General features: G+C 43.9%; 1 protein-coding gene and 1 long non-coding RNA gene across 9 annotated transcripts in view; one reads left to right on the forward strand and one right to left on the reverse strand.

The window, feature by feature from the left end:
* The window catches only part of LOC147840267 (uncharacterized), a 19,695-nt gene extending 15,404 nt beyond the window's left edge, over positions 1-4,291 (forward strand). Inside the window, exon 3 of the long non-coding RNA XR_015511377.1 lies at positions 2,065-4,291. This is a non-coding gene — a long non-coding RNA (uncharacterized LOC147840267). The remainder of the gene's footprint in view (positions 1-2,064) is intronic.
* Positions 1-17,408, reverse strand: part of pbxip1b (pre-B-cell leukemia homeobox interacting protein 1b) — a 99,256-nt gene that overhangs the window by 38,359 nt on the left and 43,489 nt on the right.

The raw sequence follows: 17,408 nt of genomic DNA on the forward strand, positions 1-17,408 counted from the left end.
AATGCATGCCTGAGTTATAACGACTTCCTGTTTTGTGGCGAATCATCAAAGTTTGCAAGGGCGCCACAGACACGCCCATCGACGAAAACTCTAAAGCTTCGCAATTTAACATCGCCAAGGCCTTTAGATGACAAAACCCAATTTTGGTGTCGATCGGATAAAATGCCTAGGAGGAGTTCGTTAAAATACAACGCCTGGAAATGGCAAAAACGCCACTTTTTCGCCACAGGAAGTTAAAAATATCCGACTTCCTGTTGGGTTTGAGATATGGCTCCAAGAGACTTTTTCGTATGGTTTGGCATGTTTGAGGTGTGTGCCAATTTTTGTGCATGTGCGTGATTCGTGTATCGGGGGCTCGTCCGTTTAATTTTTCTAGGTGGCGCTGTCGAGTCATTTTGCCACGCCCACTTCCGAGACCCATATCAACCTGCTATTTACACCGCGTTTGGTGTGTGTGCAAATTTTCATGAGTTTTCGGGCATGTTTAGACCCTCAAAAGTGCCCCGATAGGGGGCGGAATAATAATAATAATAATAATAATAATAATTAAAGCTGCAAGCAGCGATGAAAGGGACCTCGCACCCGGGCTCACCGCCGCCCGGTGACCTTACGATGACAGAGAACAGCGAACAATAATAATTTAAGCCGATATATAAAAAAAAATCTAAGAAAATCACAGATTTATGCCAAACTTCCTCCTGTCAGCAGGTGGCGCTATAACTGTGACTTAAGATTGGCATGTAGATGTCTTCCGGAGAGGAATCTTATCAACCATGTGAAGTTTCAGGCACATGGGACATTGTGTGGCTGACTTATAAGCCAAACTACCTTCTGCCAGCAGGTGGCGTTATGACTGACTCAATAATGTTATGTGGATGTGTTCAGGAGAGGACTTTTATCAACCATGTGAAGCTTCAGGCAGATCAGAGATTGTGTGGAGATTGTGTTTTAAGACAAACTACCTTCTGCCAGCAGGTGGCGTTATGACTGACTCAATATTATTATGTAGATGTGCTCAAGAGAGGACTTTCATCAACCATGTGAAGTTTCAGGCAGATCGGACATTGTGTGGTTGAGTTATAAGGAATTCCTGTTCCATGGCGAAGCGTTGAGGTTTGTCATGCCGCCACGGACACGCCCCTCTGCAAAAACTCTAGATCTTCACAATATATCATTGCTAGAGCTTTCAGATGACACCACTCAATTTTGGTGTTGATACGATAAAATTTGTGGGAGGAGTTTATAACTCAGTAAATCATGTCATTTCCTGTGGCCAGCAGGTGGCGCTATAACTGTATTTGGATATTGGCATGTAAACGTGTTCAGGTCAGGACGCTTATCAAACGTGTGAATTTTGAGGCAGATCGGATAAAGCATGCCTGAGTTATAATGACTTCCTGTTTTGTGGCGAATCATCAAAGTTTGCGAGGCCGCCACGGACACGCCCATCGACGAAAACTCTAAAGCTTCGCAATTTAACATCGCCAATGCCTTTAGATGATAAAACCCAATTTTGGTGTCGATCGGATAAAATCCCTAGGAGGAGTTCGTTAAAATACAACGCCTGGAAATGGCAAAAACGCCTCTTTTTCGCCGCAGGAAGTCAAAAATATCCAACTTCCTGTTGGGTTTGAGATATGGCTCCAAGAGACTTTTTTGTATGTTTTGGCATATTTGAGGTGTGTGCCAATTTTCGTGCATGTGCGTGATTCGTGGATCGGGGGCTTGTCCGTTTAATTTTTCTAGGTGGCGCTGTCGAGTCATTTTGCCACGCCTACTTCCGAAGACCATAAAAAACGTAAATTTTCGCCACTTCTGAGGCGTGTGCAAAGTTGCGTGAGTTTTCGGGCTTGTTTAGCCCCTCAAAATCGCGATTCATTGGAGAGAAGAATAATAATAATAATTAAAGCTGCAAGCAGCGATGATAGGGACCTCGCACCCGGGCTCACCGCCGTCCGTTGGCCTCAGGATGACAGAGAACAGCGAACAATATTAATTTAAGCCGATGTATATAAAGAACCCGAGAAAATCACAAATGTATGTCAAACTTCCTCCTGTCCCCAGGTGGCGCTATGACTGTGACTCAAGATTTGCATGTAGATGCCTTCAGTAGAGGAATCTTATCCACCATGTGAATTTTCAGCCAGATCGGACATTGTTCGGCTGAGTTATATTTAATTTCCTGTTGCCAGCAGGTGGCGCTATGACTGTGACTCCATATTGGCATGTAGATGTCTTCAGGAGAGGAATTTAATCAACCATGTAAAGTTTCAGGCAGATCAGACATTGTGTGACTAAGTTATAAGCCAAACTACCTTCTACCAGCAGGTGGCGCTATGACAGACACAATATAATTATGTAGATGTGCACGGGAGAGTACTTTCATCAACCATGTGAAGTTCCAGGCTAATCGGATATTGTGTGGTTGAGTTATAATGCAAACTACCTTCTGCCAGCAAGTGGCGCTATAACTGTGACTCAAGATTGGCATGTAGATGCCTCCAGTAGAAGAATTTAATCAACCATGTGAAGTTTCAGGCAGGTCAGACATTGTGTGGCTAAGTTATGAGCCAAACTATCTTCTGCCAGCAGGTGGCGCTATGACTGACTCAATATTGTTATGTGGATGTGTTCAGGAGAGGAATTTTATCAATCATGTGAAGTTTCAGGCAGATCGGACATTGTGTGGTGTAGTTATAAGGACTTCCTGTTCCATGGCGAAGCGTTGAGGTTTGTCATGCCGCCACGGACACGCCCCTCTGCAAAAACTCTAGATCTTCACAATATATCATCGCTAGAGCTTTCAGATGACAACACCCAATTTTGGTGCTGATACAATAAAATTTGGTGAAGTAGTATGTTACAATGTAATACATGCCATTTCCTGTGGCCAGCTGGTGGCGCTATAACTGTATCTGGATATTGGCTTGTAAAGGTGTATAGGTCAGGACTCTTATCAAACCTGTGAATTTTGAGGCAGATCGGATAATGCATGCCTGAGTTATAACGACTGCCTGTTTAATGGCGAATAGTCAAAGTTTGCGAGGCCGCCACGGACACGCCCATCTATAAAAACTCAAAAGCTTCGCAATTTAACATCACCAAGGCCTTTAGATGACAAAACCAAATTTTGGTGTTGATCGGATAAAATCCCTTGGAGGAGTTCGTTAAAATACAACGTCTGGAAATGGCAAAAATGCCACTTATTCGCCGAAGCAAGTTAAAAATATCCTACTTCCTGTTGGGTTTGAGATATGGCTCCAAGAGACTTTTTCGTATATTTTGGCATGTTTGAGGTGTGTGCCAATTTTCGTGCATGTGCGTGATTTGTAGATTGGGGGTTCGTCCGTTTAATTTTTCTAGGTGGCGCTGTCGAGTCATTTTGCCACACCCACTTCAATAATTTCATGGGCATGTGTTCAGGAGAGAACTTTTATCAACTATGTGAAGTTTCAGGCAGATCGGACATTGTGTGGTTGAGTTATAAGGACTTCCTGTTCCATGGCGAAGCGTTGAGCCTTGTCATGCCGCCATGGACACGCCCCTCTCCGAAAACTCTAAATCTTCACAATATAGCATCGCTAGAGCTTTCAGATAACACCACTCAAATTTGGTGCTGATACGATAAAATTTGTGGGAGTTAGTTTGGTTCAGTGTAAAACATGTCATTTCCTGTGGCCAAGAGGTGGCGCTATAACTATATCTGGATATTGGCATGTAAACGTGTTCAGGTCAGGACGCTTATCAAGCGTGTGAGTTTTGAGGCAGATCGGATAATGCATGCCTGAGTTATAAAGACTTCCTGTTTTGTGGCGAATCATCAAAGTTTGCGAGGCCGCCACGGACACACCCATCGACGAAAACTCTAAAGCTTCGCAATTTAACATCGGCAAGTCCTTTAGATGATAAAACCCAATTTTGGTGTCGATCGGATAAAATCCCTAGGAGGAGTTCGTTAAAATACAACGCCTGGAAATGGCAAAAACGCCACTTTTTCGCCGCAGGAAGTCAAAAATATCTGACTTCCTGTTGGGTTTGAGATATGGCTCCAAGAGACTTTTTCGTATGTTTTGGTGTGTTTGAGGTGTGTGCCAATTTTCGTGCATGTGCGTGATTCGTATATCGGGGGCTCGTCCGTTTAATTTTTCTAGGTGGCGCTGTCGAGTCATTTTGCCACGCCCACTTCCGAAGCCCATAATAAACGTAAATTTTCGCCACTTCTGAGGCGTGTGCAAAGTTTCGTGAGTTTTCGGGCATGTTTAGCCCCTCAAAACCGCGATTCATTCTGCGGAAGAAGAAGAAGAAGAAGAATAATAATAAACAGAGCAATTCCAATAGGGCCTACGCACCGTTTCGGTGCTCGGTCCCTAATAATAATAAACGGAGCAATTCCAATAGGGCCTACGCACCGTTTCGGTGCTCGGTCCCTAATAATAATAATAAAAAACGGAGCAATTCCAATAGGGCCTACGCACCGTTTCGGTGCTCGGTCCCTAATTAAAGCTGCAAGCAGCGATGATAGGGACCTCGCACCCGTGCTCACCGCCGCCCGGTGGCCTCAGGATGACAGAAATCAGTGAACAATAATATCTTAAGCCGATATATATAAAAAACCTAAGAAAATCACAGATTTATGCCAAACTTCCTTCTGTCAGTAGGTGGCGCTAGGACTGTGACTCAATATTGCAATACAGATTTCTTCAGGAGATAAATTTCATCAAACATGTGAAGTTTCAGGCTGATCGGACATTGTGCTGTTGAGTTATAAGGACTTCCTGTTTCATGGCGAAGCGTTGAGGTTTGTCATGCCGCCACGGACACGCCCCTCTTCAAAAACTCTAGATCTTGACATTATATCATTGCTTGGGCTTTCAGATAACATAACCCAAATTTGGTGCTGATACGAAAAAATTTGAGGGAGTTTATTACTCTGTAAATCATGACATTTCCCGTGGCCAGCAGGTGGCGCTATAACTGTATCTGGATATCGGCATGTAAATGTGTTCTGGTCTGGACTTATATTAAACATGTGAATTTTGAGGCAGATCGGATAATGCATGCCTGAGTTATAATCACGTCCGGTTTTGTGGCGAATCGTCAAAGTTTGCGAGGCCGCCACGGACACGCCCATCGACAAAACCTCTAAAGCTTCGCAATTTAACATCGCCAAGGCCTTTAGATGACAAAACCCAGTTTTGGTGTCGATAGGATAAAATCCCTAGGAGGAGTTCGTTAAGATACAAAGCCTAGAAATGGCAAAAATGCCACTTATTTGCCGCAGGAAGTTAAAAATATCCGACTTCCTGTTGGGTTTGAGGTATGGCTCCAAGAGACTTTTTCGTATGTTTTGACGTGTTTGAGGTGTGTGCCAATTTTCGTGCATGTGCGTGATACGTAGATCAGGGGCTCGTCCGTTTAATTTTTGTAGGTGGCGCTGTCGAGTCATTTTGCCACGCCCACTTCATTATTGTTATGAGGATGTGTTCAGGAGAGGACTTTTATCAACCATATGAAGTTTCAGGCTGATCGGACATTGTGTGGTTGAGTTATAAGGACTTCCTGTTCCATGGCGAAGCGTTGAGGTTTGTCATGCCGCCACGGACACGCCCCTCTGCGAAAACTCTAGATCTTCACAATATATAATCGCTAGAGCTTTCAGATGACACCACTCAAATTTGGTGCGGATACGAAAAAATTTGTGGGAGGAGTTTGTTACGATGTAAAACATGTCATTTCCTGTAGCCAGCAGGTGGCGCTATAACTGTATCTGGATATCGGCATGTACACGTGTTCAGGTCTGGACTCTTATCAAACGTGTGATTTTTGAGGCAGATCTGATAATGCATGCCTGAGTTATAACGACTTCCTGTTTTGTGGCGAATCGTCAAGATTTGCGAGGCCGCCACGGACACGCCCATCGACGAAAACTCTAAAGCTTCGCAATTTAACATCGCCAAGGCCTTTAGATGACAAAACCCAATTTTGGTGTCGAACGGATAAAATCCCTAGGAGGAGTTCGTTAAAATACAACGCCTGGAAATTGCAAAAACGCCACTTTTTCGCCGCAGGAAGTCAAAAATATCCAACTTCCTGTTGGGTTTGAAATATGGCTCCAAGAGACTTTTTCGTATGTTTTGGCATGTTTGAGGTGTGTGCCAATTTTCGTGCATGTGCGTGATTCGTGGATCGGGGGCTCATCCGTTTAATTTTTCTAGGTGGCGCTGTCGAGTCATTTTGCCACGCCCACTTCCGAAGCCCATAAAAAACGTAAATTTTCGCCACTTCTGAGGCGTGTGCAAAGTTGCGTGAGTTTTCGGGCATGTTTAGCCCCTCAAAATCGCGATTCATTGGAGAGAAGAATAATAATAATTAAAGCTGCAAGCAGCGATGATAGGGACCTCGCACCCGGGCTCACCGCCGCCCGGTGACCTTACAATGACAGAGAACAGCGAACAATATTAATTTAAGCCAATATATTAAAAAAATCTAAGAAAATCACAGATTTATGCCAAACTTCCTCCTGTCAGCAGGTGGCGCTATAACTCTGACTTAAGATTGGCATGTAGATGTCTTCCGGAGAGGAATCTTATCAACCATGTGAAGTTTCAGGCACATGGGACATTGTGTGGCTGAGTTATAAGCCAAACTACCTTCTGCCAGCAGGTGGCATTATGACTGACTCAATATTGTTATGTGGATGTGTTCAGGAGCGGACTTTTATCAACCATGTGAAGTTTCAGGCAGATCAGAGATTGTGTGGAGATTGTGTTTTAAGACAAACTACATTCTGCCAGCAGGTGGCGCTATGACTGACTCAATATTATTATGTAGATGTGTTTAGGAGAGGACTTTCATCCACCATGTGACATTTTAGGCAGATCTGACATTGTTTGGCCGAGTTACAAGCCAAAATTCCTTCTGCCAGCAGGTGGCGCTATGACTCTGACTTAATATTACTATGTAGATGTGCTCAAGAGAGGACTTTCATCAACCATGTGAAGTTTCAGGCAGATCGGACATTGTTTGGCCGAGTTACAAGCCAAACTATCTTCTGCCAGCAGGTGGCGCTATGACTGACTCATTATTGTTATGTGGATGTGTTCAGGAGAGGACTTTTATCAATCATGTGAAGTTTCAGGCAGATCAGACATTGTGTGGTTTAGTTATAAGAAATTCCTGTTCCATGGCGAAGCGTTGAGGTTTGTCATGCCACCACAGACACGCCCCTTTGCAAAAACTCTAGATCTTTACAATATATCATCGCTAGAGCTTTCAGATGACACCACTCTATTTTGGTGCTGATACGGGAAAGTTTGTGGGAGGAGTTTGTTACAGTGTCAAACATGACATTTCCTTTGGCCAGCAGGTGGCGCTATAACTGTAACTGGATATCGGCACGTAAACCTGATCAGGTCAGGACTGTTATTTAATGTGTGAATTTTGAGGCAGATCGAATAATGCATCGATGATTTATAAAGACTTCCTGTTTTGTGGCGAATCATCAAAGTTTGCGAGGCCGCCACGGACACGCCCATCTATGAAATCTCTAAAGCTTCGCAATTTAACATCACCAAGGCTTTAAGATGACAAAACCCAATTTTGGTGTTTATCAGATAAAATCCCTGGGAGGAGTTCGTTAAAATACAACGCCTGAAAATGGCAAAAGCGCCACTTTTTCGCCACAGGAAGTTAAAAATATCTGACTTCCTGTTGGGTTTGAGATATGGCTCCAAGAGACTTTTTCGTATGTTTTGCCATGTTTGAGATGTGTGGCAATTTTTGTGCATGTGCGTGATTCGTAGATCGGGGGCTCGTCCGTTTAATTTTTCTAGGTGGCGCTGTCGAGTCATTTTGCCACGCCCACTTCAATATTGTTATGTGGATGTGTTCAAGAGATGACGTTTATCAACCATGTGAAGTTTCAGGCAGATCGGACATTGTGTGGTTGTGTTATAAGGACTTCCTGTTCCATGGCGAAGCGTTGAGGTTTGTCATACCGCCACGGACACACCCCTCTGCGAAAACTCTAGATCTTCACAATATAACATCGCTAGAGCTTTCAGATAACACCACTCAATTTTGGTGTTGATACAATAAAATTTGTGGGAGGAGTTTATAACTCCGTAAATCATGTCATTTCCTGTGGCCAGCAGGTGGCGCTGTAACTGTATCTGGATAGTGGCATGTAAACGTGTTCAGGTCAGGACGCTTATCAAGCGTGTGAATTTTGAGGCAGATCTGATAATGCATGCCTGAGTTATAACGACTTCCTGTTTTGTGGCGAATCGTCAAAGTTTGCGAGGCCGCCACGGACACGCCCATCGACGAAAACTCTAAAGCTTCGCAATTTAATATCGCCAAGGCCTTTAGATGACAAAACCCAATTTTGGTGTCGATCGGATAAAATCCCTAGGAGGAGTTCGTTAAAATACAACACCTGGAAATGACAAAAACGCCACTTTTTCGCCGCAGGAAGTTAAAAATATCTGACTTCCTGTTGGGTTTGAGATATGGCTCCAAGAGACTTTTTCGTATGTTTTGGCATGTTTGAGGTGTGTGCCGATTTTCGTGCATGTGCGTGATTCATATATCAGGGGCTCGTCCGTTTAATTTTTCTAGGTGGCGCTGTCGAGTCATTTTGCCACGCCCACTGCCGAGACCCATATCAACCTGCTATTTACACCGGGTTTGGTGTGTGTGCAAATTTTCATGAGTTTTCGGGCATGTTTAGACCCTCAAAAGTGCCCCGATAGGGGGCGGAATAATAATAATAATAATAATAATAATAAAAAACGGAGCAATTCCAATAGGGCCTACGCACCGTTTCGGTGCTCGGTCCCTAATAATAAAAAACGGAGCAATTCCAATAGGGCCTACGCACCGTTTCGGTGCTCGGTCCCTAATTAAAGCTGCGAGCAGCGATGATAGGGACCTCGCACCCGGGCTCACCGCCGCCCGGTGACCTTACGATGACTGAGAACAGCTAACAATAATAATTTAAGCCAATATATTTTTAAAAATCTAAGAAAATCACATATTTATGCCAAACTTCCTCCTGTCAGCAGGTGGCGCTATAACTGTGACTCAAGATTGGCATGTAGATGTCTTCCGGAGAGGAATCTTATCAACCATGTGAAGTTTCAGGCACATGGGACATTGTGTGGCTGAGTTATAAGCCAAACTACCTTCTGCCAGCAGGTGGCGTTATGACTGACTCAATATTGTTATGTGGATGTGTTCAGGAGCGGACTTTTATCAACCATGTGAAGTTTCAGGCAGATCAGACATTGTGTGGTTGAGTTATAAGAAATTCCTGTTCCATGGCGAAGCGTTGAGGTTTGTCATGCCACCACAGACACGCCCCTCAGCAAAAACTCTAGATCTTTACAATATATTATCGCTAGAGCTTTCAGATGACACCACTCTATTTTGGTGCTGATACGGGAAAGTTTGTGGGAGGAGTTTGTTACAGTGTCAAACATGTCATTTCCTGTGGCCAGCAGGTGGCGCTATAACTGTAACTGGATATCGGCACGTAAACCTGATCAGGTCAGGACTGTTATTAAATGTGTGAATTTTGAGGCAGATCGAATATTGCATGCCTGAGTTATAAAGACTTCCTGTTTTGTGGCGAATCAAAGTTTGCGAGGCCGCCACGGACACACCCATCGACAAAAACTCTAAAGCTTCGCAATTTAACATCACCAAGGCTTTAAGATGACAAAACCCAATTTTGGTGTTTATCAGATAAAATCCCTAGGAGGAGTTCGTTAAAATACAACGCCTGAAAATGGCAAAAACGCCACTTTTTCGCCACAGGAAGTTAAAAGTATCCGACTTCCTGTTGGGTTTGAGATATGGCTCCAAGAGACTTTTTCGTATGTTTTGCCATGTTTGAGGTGTGTGCCAATGTTTGTGCATGTGCATGATTCGTAGATCGGGGGCTCGTCCGTTTAATTTTTCTAGGTGGCGCTGTCGAGTCATTTTACCACGCCCACTTCAATATTGTTATGTGGATGTGTTCAAGAGATGACATTTATCAACCATGTGAAGTTTCAGGCTGATCGGACATTGTGTGGTTGTGTTATAAGGACTTCCTGTTCCATGGCGAAGCGTTGAGGTTTTTCATGCCGCCACGGACACACCCCTCTGCGAAAACTCTAGATCTTCACAATATATCATCGCTAGAGCTTTCAGATAGCACCACTCAATTTTGGTGCTGATACGATAAAATTTGTGGGAGGAGTTTATAACTCCGTAAATCACGTCATTTCCTGTGGCCAGCAGGTGGCGCTGTATCTGTATCTGGATATTGGCATGTAAACGTGTTCAGGTCAGGACGCTTATCAAGCGTGTGAATTTTGAGGCAGATCAGATAATGCATGCCTGAGTTATAACGACTTCCTCTTTTGTGGCGAATCATCAAAGTTTGCGAGGCCGCCACGGACACGCCCATCGATGAAAACTCTAAAGCTTCGCAATTTAACATCGCCAAGGTCTTTAGATGACAAAACCCAATTTTGGTGTCGATCGGAAAAAATCCCTAGGAGGAGTTCGTTAAAATACAACGCCTGGAAATGGCAAAATCGCCACTTTTTCGCCGCAGGAAGTTAAAAATATCCGACTTCCTGTTGGGTTTGAGATATGGCTGCAAGAGACTTTTTCGTATGTTTTGGCATGTTTGAGGTGTGTGCCAATTTTCACGCATGTGCGTGATTCGTGGATCGGGGGCTCGTCCATTTAATTTTTCTAGGTGGCGCTGTCGAGTCATTTTGCCACGCCCACTTCCGAAGCCCATAACAAACGTAAATTTTCGCCACTTCTGAGGCGTGTGCAAAGTTGCGTGAGTTTTCGGGCATGTTTAGCCCCTCAAAACCGCGATTCATTCCGCGGAAGAAGAAGAAGAAGAAGAAGAAGAAGAAGAAGAAGAATTAAAGCTGCAAGCAGCGATGAAAGGGACCTCGCACCCGGGCTCACCGCCGCCCGGTGACCTTACGATGACAGAGAACAGCGAACAATAATAATTTAAGCCGATATATAAAAAAAAATCTAAGAAAATCACAGATTTATGCCAAACTTCCTCCTGTCAGCAGGTGGCGCTATAACTGTGACTTAAGATTGGCATGTAGATGTCTTCCGGAGAGGAATCTTATCAACCATGTGAAGTTTCAGGCACATGGGACATTGTGTGGCTGACTTATAAGCCAAACTACCTTCTGCCAGCAGGTGGCGTTATGACTGACTCAATAATGTTATGTGGATGTGTTCAGGAGAGGACTTTTATCAACCATGTGAAGCTTCAGGCAGATCAGAGATTGTGTGGAGATTGTGTTTTAAGACAAACTACCTTCTGCCAGCAGGTGGCGTTATGACTGACTCAATATTATTATGTAGATGTGCTCAAGAGAGGACTTTCATCAACCATGTGAAGTTTCAGGCAGATCGGACATTGTGTGGTTGAGTTATAAGGAATTCCTGTTCCATGGCGAAGCGTTGAGGTTTGTCATGCCGCCACGGACACGCCCCTCTGCAAAAACTCTAGATCTTCACAATATATCATTGCTAGAGCTTTCAGATGACACCACTCAATTTTGGTGTTGATACGATAAAATTTGTGGGAGGAGTTTATAACTCAGTAAATCATGTCATTTCCTGTGGCCAGCAGGTGGCGCTATAACTGTATTTGGATATTGGCATGTAAACGTGTTCAGGTCAGGACGCTTATCAAACGTGTGAATTTTGAGGCAGATCGGATAAAGCATGCCTGAGTTATAATGACTTCCTGTTTTGTGGCGAATCATCAAAGTTTGCGAGGCCGCCACGGACACGCCCATCGACGAAAACTCTAAAGCTTCGCAATTTAACATCGCCAATGCCTTTAGATGATAAAACCCAATTTTGGTGTCGATCGGATAAAATCCCTAGGAGGAGTTCGTTAAAATACAACGCCTGGAAATGGCAAAAACGCCTCTTTTTCGCCGCAGGAAGTCAAAAATATCCAACTTCCTGTTGGGTTTGAGATATGGCTCCAAGAGACTTTTTTGTATGTTTTGGCATATTTGAGGTGTGTGCCAATTTTCGTGCATGTGCGTGATTCGTGGATCGGGGGCTTGTCCGTTTAATTTTTCTAGGTGGCGCTGTCGAGTCATTTTGCCACGCCTACTTCCGAAGACCATAAAAAACGTAAATTTTCGCCACTTCTGAGGCGTGTGCAAAGTTGCGTGAGTTTTCGGGCTTGTTTAGCCCCTCAAAATCGCGATTCATTGGAGAGAAGAATAATAATAATAATTAAAGCTGCAAGCAGCGATGATAGGGACCTCGCACCCGGGCTCACCGCCGTCCGTTGGCCTCAGGATGACAGAGAACAGCGAACAATATTAATTTAAGCCGATGTATATAAAGAACCCGAGAAAATCACAAATGTATGTCAAACTTCCTCCTGTCCCCAGGTGGCGCTATGACTGTGACTCAAGATTTGCATGTAGATGCCTTCAGTAGAGGAATCTTATCCACCATGTGAATTTTCAGCCAGATCGGACATTGTTCGGCTGAGTTATATTTAATTTCCTGTTGCCAGCAGGTGGCGCTATGACTGTGACTCCATATTGGCATGTAGATGTCTTCAGGAGAGGAATTTAATCAACCATGTAAAGTTTCAGGCAGATCAGACATTGTGTGACTAAGTTATAAGCCAAACTACCTTCTACCAGCAGGTGGCGCTATGACAGACACAATATAATTATGTAGATGTGCACGGGAGAGTACTTTCATCAACCATGTGAAGTTCCAGGCTAATCGGATATTGTGTGGTTGAGTTATAATGCAAACTACCTTCTGCCAGCAAGTGGCGCTATAACTGTGACTCAAGATTGGCATGTAGATGCCTCCAGTAGAAGAATTTAATCAACCATGTGAAGTTTCAGGCAGGTCAGACATTGTGTGGCTAAGTTATGAGCCAAACTATCTTCTGCCAGCAGGTGGCGCTATGACTGACTCAATATTGTTATGTGGATGTGTTCAGGAGAGGAATTTTATCAATCATGTGAAGTTTCAGGCAGATCGGACATTGTGTGGTGTAGTTATAAGGACTTCCTGTTCCATGGCGAAGCGTTGAGGTTTGTCATGCCGCCACGGACACGCCCCTCTGCAAAAACTCTAGATCTTCACAATATATCATCGCTAGAGCTTTCAGATGACAACACCCAATTTTGGTGCTGATACAATAAAATTTGGTGAAGTAGTATGTTACAATGTAATACATGCCATTTCCTGTGGCCAGCTGGTGGCGCTATAACTGTATCTGGATATTGGCTTGTAAAGGTGTATAGGTCAGGACTCTTATCAAACCTGTGAATTTTGAGGCAGATCGGATAATGCATGCCTGAGTTATAACGACTGCCTGTTTAATGGCGAATAGTCAAAGTTTGCGAGGCCGCCACGGACACGCCCATCTATAAAAACTCAAAAGCTTCGCAATTTAACATCACCAAGGCCTTTAGATGACAAAACCAAATTTTGGTGTTGATCGGATAAAATCCCTTGGAGGAGTTCGTTAAAATACAACGTCTGGAAATGGCAAAAATGCCACTTATTCGCCGAAGCAAGTTAAAAATATCCTACTTCCTGTTGGGTTTGAGATATGGCTCCAAGAGACTTTTTCGTATATTTTGGCATGTTTGAGGTGTGTGCCAATTTTCGTGCATGTGCGTGATTTGTAGATTGGGGGTTCGTCCGTTTAATTTTTCTAGGTGGCGCTGTCGAGTCATTTTGCCACACCCACTTCAATAATTTCATGGGCATGTGTTCAGGAGAGAACTTTTATCAACTATGTGAAGTTTCAGGCAGATCGGACATTGTGTGGTTGAGTTATAAGGACTTCCTGTTCCATGGCGAAGCGTTGAGCCTTGTCATGCCGCCATGGACACGCCCCTCTCCGAAAACTCTAAATCTTCACAATATAGCATCGCTAGAGCTTTCAGATAACACCACTCAAATTTGGTGCTGATACGATAAAATTTGTGGGAGTTAGTTTGGTTCAGTGTAAAACATGTCATTTCCTGTGGCCAAGAGGTGGCGCTATAACTATATCTGGATATTGGCATGTAAACGTGTTCAGGTCAGGACGCTTATCAAGCGTGTGAGTTTTGAGGCAGATCGGATAATGCATGCCTGAGTTATAAAGACTTCCTGTTTTGTGGCGAATCATCAAAGTTTGCGAGGCCGCCACGGACACACCCATCGACGAAAACTCTAAAGCTTCGCAATTTAACATCGGCAAGTCCTTTAGATGATAAAACCCAATTTTGGTGTCGATCGGATAAAATCCCTAGGAGGAGTTCGTTAAAATACAACGCCTGGAAATGGCAAAAACGCCACTTTTTCGCCGCAGGAAGTCAAAAATATCTGACTTCCTGTTGGGTTTGAGATATGGCTCCAAGAGACTTTTTCGTATGTTTTGGTGTGTTTGAGGTGTGTGCCAATTTTCGTGCATGTGCGTGATTCGTATATCGGGGGCTCGTCCGTTTAATTTTTCTAGGTGGCGCTGTCGAGTCATTTTGCCACGCCCACTTCCGAAGCCCATAATAAACGTAAATTTTCGCCACTTCTGAGGCGTGTGCAAAGTTTCGTGAGTTTTCGGGCATGTTTAGCCCCTCAAAACCGCGATTCATTCTGCGGAAGAAGAAGAAGAAGAAGAATAATAATAAACAGAGCAATTCCAATAGGGCCTACGCACCGTTTCGGTGCTCGGTCCCTAATAATAATAAACGGAGCAATTCCAATAGGGCCTACGCACCGTTTCGGTGCTCGGTCCCTAATAATAATAATAAAAAACGGAGCAATTCCAATAGGGCCTACGCACCGTTTCGGTGCTCGGTCCCTAATTAAAGCTGCAAGCAGCGATGATAGGGACCTCGCACCCGTGCTCACCGCCGCCCGGTGGCCTCAGGATGACAGAAATCAGTGAACAATAATATCTTAAGCCGATATATATAAAAAACCTAAGAAAATCACAGATTTATGCCAAACTTCCTTCTGTCAGTAGGTGGCGCTAGGACTGTGACTCAATATTGCAATACAGATTTCTTCAGGAGATAAATTTCATCAAACATGTGAAGTTTCAGGCTGATCGGACATTGTGCTGTTGAGTTATAAGGACTTCCTGTTTCATGGCGAAGCGTTGAGGTTTGTCATGCCGCCACGGACACGCCCCTCTTCAAAAACTCTAGATCTTGACATTATATCATTGCTTGGGCTTTCAGATAACATAACCCAAATTTGGTGCTGATACGAAAAAATTTGAGGGAGTTTATTACTCTGTAAATCATGACATTTCCCGTGGCCAGCAGGTGGCGCTATAACTGTATCTGGATATCGGCATGTAAATGTGTTCTGGTCTGGACTTATATTAAACATGTGAATTTTGAGGCAGATCGGATAATGCATGCCTGAGTTATAATCACGTCCGGTTTTGTGGCGAATCGTCAAAGTTTGCGAGGCCGCCACGGACACGCCCATCGACAAAACCTCTAAAGCTTCGCAATTTAACATCGCCAAGGCCTTTAGATGACAAAACCCAGTTTTGGTGTCGATAGGATAAAATCCCTAGGAGGAGTTCGTTAAGATACAAAGCCTAGAAATGGCAAAAATGCCACTTATTTGCCGCAGGAAGTTAAAAATATCCGACTTCCTGTTGGGTTTGAGGTATGGCTCCAAGAGACTTTTTCGTATGTTTTGACGTGTTTGAGGTGTGTGCCAATTTTCGTGCATGTGCGTGATACGTAGATCAGGGGCTCGTCCGTTTAATTTTTGTAGGTGGCGCTGTCGAGTCATTTTGCCACGCCCACTTCATTATTGTTATGAGGATGTGTTCAGGAGAGGACTTTTATCAACCATATGAAGTTTCAGGCTGATCGGACATTGTGTGGTTGAGTTATAAGGACTTCCTGTTCCATGGCGAAGCGTTGAGGTTTGTCATGCCGCCACGGACACGCCCCTCTGCGAAAACTCTAGATCTTCACAATATATAATCGCTAGAGCTTTCAGATGACACCACTCAAATTTGGTGCGGATACGAAAAAATTTGTGGGAGGAGTTTGTTACGATGTAAAACATGTCATTTCCTGTAGCCAGCAGGTGGCGCTATAACTGTATCTGGATATCGGCATGTACACGTGTTCAGGTCTGGACTCTTATCAAACGTGTGATTTTTGAGGCAGATCTGATAATGCATGCCTGAGTTATAACGACTTCCTGTTTTGTGGCGAATCGTCAAGATTTGCGAGGCCGCCACGGACACGCCCATCGACGAAAACTCTAAAGCTTCGCAATTTAACATCGCCAAGGCCTTTAGATGACAAAACCCAATTTTGGTGTCGAACGGATAAAATCCCTAGGAGGAGTTCGTTAAAATACAACGCCTGGAAATTGCAAAAACGCCACTTTTTCGCCGCAGGAAGTCAAAAATATCCAACTTCCTGTTGGGTTTGAAATATGGCTCCAAGAGACTTTTTCGTATGTTTTGGCATGTTTGAGGTGTGTGCCAATTTTCGTGCATGTGCGTGATTCGTGGATCGGGGGCTCATCCGTTTAATTTTTCTAGGTGGCGCTGTCGAGTCATTTTGCCACGCCCACTTCCGAAGCCCATAAAAAACGTAAATTTTCGCCACTTCTGAGGCGTGTGCAAAGTTGCGTGAGTTTTCGGGCATGTTTAGCCCCTCAAAATCGCGATTCATTGGAGAGAAGAATAATAATAATTAAAGCTGCAAGCAGCGATGATAGGGACCTCGCACCCGGGCTCACCGCCGCCCGGTGACCTTACAATGACAGAGAACAGCGAACAATATTAATTTAAGCCAATATATTAAAAAAATCTAAGAAAATCACAGATTTATGCCAAACTTCCTCCTGTCAGCAGGTGGCGCTATAACTCTGACTTAAGATTGGCATGTAGATGTCTTCCGGAGAGGAATCTTATCAACCATGTGAAGTTTCAGGCACATGGGACATTGTGTGGCTGAGTTATAAGCCAAACTACCTTCTGCCAGCAGGTGGCATTATGACTGACTCAATATTGTTATGTGGATGTGTTCAGGAGCGGACTTTTATCAACCATGTGAAGTTTCAGGCAGATCAGAGATTGTGTGGAGATTGTGTTTTAAGACAAACTACATTCTGCCAGCAGGTGGCGCTATGACTGACTCAATATTATTATGTAGATGTGTTTAGGAGAGGACTTTCATCCACCATGTGACATTTTAGGCAGATCTGACATTGTTTGGCCGAGTTACAAGCCAAAATTCCTTCTGCCAGCAGGTGGCGCTATGACTCTGACTTAATATTACTATGTAGATGTGCTCAAGAGAGGACTTTCATCAACCATGTGAAGTTTCAGGCAGATCGGACATTGT

The sequence above is a fragment of the Danio rerio genome, chromosome 16 (genome assembly GCF_052040795.2).
Source record: "Danio rerio strain M-AB ecotype USA chromosome 16, GRCz13ab, whole genome shotgun sequence".
In the NCBI taxonomy this organism is placed as follows: Eukaryota; Metazoa; Chordata; class Actinopteri; order Cypriniformes; family Danionidae; genus Danio; species Danio rerio.